This window comes from Babylonia areolata, chromosome 34, assembly GCF_041734735.1.
Source record: "Babylonia areolata isolate BAREFJ2019XMU chromosome 34, ASM4173473v1, whole genome shotgun sequence".
NCBI lineage: Eukaryota > Metazoa > Mollusca > Gastropoda > Neogastropoda > Buccinidae > Babylonia > Babylonia areolata.
Window position 1 is genome coordinate 21,447,507 of NC_134909.1, and position 3,103 is coordinate 21,450,609.

Consider the following 3,103-nt stretch of genomic DNA (forward strand, 5'->3'; position numbering starts at 1 on the left):
TGTAAGCACATGTCATAAAACAATACAACCCAGACATGGATATCTAGATATATATCTATAGACTGTCATATGAGGCTTACAGAACAATGTATAATTCAGACAACTGTGGAAAGAGGACTTGGATTACAAGCATATGGAAATGTCAGTGTTCTTATGGATTTGTATATGTCCGGGATGTATGTATGGTGTTGATAACATAATCGTGTTTATAAGTTGTTTAAAGCAAATCATTGTTGAGTACAAATGACAGATCTAGATTCAATTGCATGTTCACTGAATATAGTGTAGCGTAGTGTATTGTAGCATAATCACTGAACATAGGATACTTAAATTCATCACTCGTATAGAATCATTTGTTGAACTTGTAATGCACAGATATGCGAAATATGCTTTGATAAAACTAAGATTTGTTGTCTCAGACATTGCATATCACTGTTCTAGACTTAATTGTGGAAGCGTTGACAAAATGTCTTTTACACCGTGATTGTAAGGAGCATGAAATATATTCCTGCTTTGTTGTCCTGCTCATCATGACTCAAGGATGAAAAAAAAAAAAAAAAAAAATCAAGCTGTTGGCAATACAAATGGGTTTATCATTGTCTTTTTTTCAACGTTTGATATTTTTGTGTTACTCATAATCTTAAATTTCATTTGCAAATGAACATGTAACGACAGTTGAAATATGTAACAATATTTCGATTTGGCATTTCCGACATTTACGTGCACCGTTTAAAAAATAAATCATGCAATGACTGTGATCTGTTCTAAGCAATGTGCCAGGCATCAAAAGATGATGATGTTCACTTTTTTCTCTGTTGTCCAAGACTCAGTGATGTCAGAATTAAACCTATTCATCATAAATATTACAGAGTGGGGTAGGTTGTCTGTGTCTCTCTGTGTCTATCTATCATGCAAATATGTGTGGATATGTATGTTTGTATGTATGCATGTATGCATGATGTAGGCATGTATGCATGCTTGTATAAATATGTTCAACTTCCGTATTATAGATAAAGGAATGTATAGGCCTACATGTACATGTCATGTATGTGTGTGAACATACCTTACTTTTTTTATTATCTTATCTACATTTTTTGTTGATCTTTTCCTTCTGTCCCTGAGGGCTGGATGTAAAGAAGCATAGATATTTATTCCACTTCCTTCAATAAACAAATAATCTTATCGGTATCAGTGTCGTTCTCTGTTTGTCTGGTGACATGGGCATGGCCTTCATGGATTAACTAAAGCAGTCTGAGTCTGAGAGTCTCTGTCTCTTTCTGCCAGCCTTCCTGCCTAATAACGTGACAGTAATGATCACAGACGTGAAAACAAAAAAGAGAAAAAAAATAGTCCTTTGTTATTGCCAAATCAGTAGTGAAGATAGACTCATCATGTACATTACACAGCAGCACTAAGAGGTCTGCACATATGTTCATCTGGGAGACAGAAAAAAAACCCTGCACCATTTACCCCCCAGGTGTGACGGGGATCAAACTCAGGAAACTCAGGTGATGATCTAGCGCTTTAACCATTTGACCACTTCACCCGTCAAACAGTAAGATGTGATATTAAAGATCATAAAGACACAATGCACAGTTTGGGCTGTTTCAGGCAGATAAACTTTGAGTTGAGTGGAACGCATATCTGCTCCATTAACAACATTTGAAAGACAGAAGTTTACAAGCATACATCACTTACAAAGACACAGTTTGCATCAGATTTCATGTCAGAAGCAAGTGTTTCATGGGACAAACATATTGTAGGAAAGTATGGTTTCCAAAGCATGTATGCGTGCACGCATGCACACACTGACACACACATACACACATACACAAACACACATGCACGAATACATGCAAATCTAAACACATGTTCATGTTTCAAGGGACAAAATGTTTAAAAAGGACATTGTAATTTATAGAACACACACACACACACACACACACACACACACACACATACACACACACACACACAATCCCATGCATGTACATGAACAACCATTTACATATTCACACCCAAGAAGAAAACGTTTACAGATGTATCAGGTTCAACATACTTGTCTCGTATTTTATTCAAGTATGCCAAAACAAACGTTAGCGTTGGCAGAGTCTTTTGTGTCTACTGATAGAATCCGGGTTGTGCAAACTGTGAGACACGCAGTGTCAATGGCTGAACAAAACACTAAGTTCACTCATCTCAAAACACCACCCCTCTCCAGTCCAGTGTGAGAGGAGAGCTGTCTTTCCACCACCCCCACACCCCCCTCTCCAGTCCAGTGTGAGAGGAGAGCTGTCTTTCCACCCCACCCCCCACACCCCCCACCCTCTCTCTCTCCAGTCCAGTGTGAGAGGAGAGCTGTCTTTCCACCCCCCCCACCCTCTCTCTCTCCAGTCCAGTGTGAGAGGAGAGCTGTCTTTCCACCCCCACCCCCCCACCCCTCTCTCCAGTCCAGTGTGAGAGGAGAGCTGTCTTCCCCCCCCCCCCCGCCCCCCACCCTCTCTCTCTCCAGTCCAGTGTGAGAGGAGAGCTGTCTTTCCACCCCCCACCCCCCACCCTCTCTCTCTCCAGTCCAGTGTGAGAGGAGAGCTGTCTTTCCACCACCCCCTCCCCTCTCTCTCTCCAGTCCAGTGTGAGAGGAGAGCTGTCTTTCCACCACCCCCCACCTCTCTCTCCAGTCCAGTGTGAGAGGAGAGCTGTGTTTCCACCCCCCCCAACCCCCCCACCCTCTCTCTCTCCAGTCCAGTGTGAGAGGAGAGCTGTCTCTCCACACCCCCACCCAGGTCAGTTCTGTGCTCACAGTGTCCACGTTGCTAAAGGGGACAGAGAGTGAGGGCTGAAGGACGCAGGCTGTAAACCGTGCCGCACAGGACAGCACGTCACAACAGTGGGAGGAAGCTGAACGGTGTAGGTCTGTCCTGGTCACACAGGGAATGGACAACATGGAGGTGGACCTGGGATCAGAGAGATGAACCACTACCTCCTCTCTCTCTGCCTCACAACATGTGAACAACAAGGTGTGGATTTTACAACGGGGTACTAGGTCTCTCTCTCCTTGGCTAAAAAAAAAAAATTAAAAGAAATAAAGAAAGAAACAAAGAAA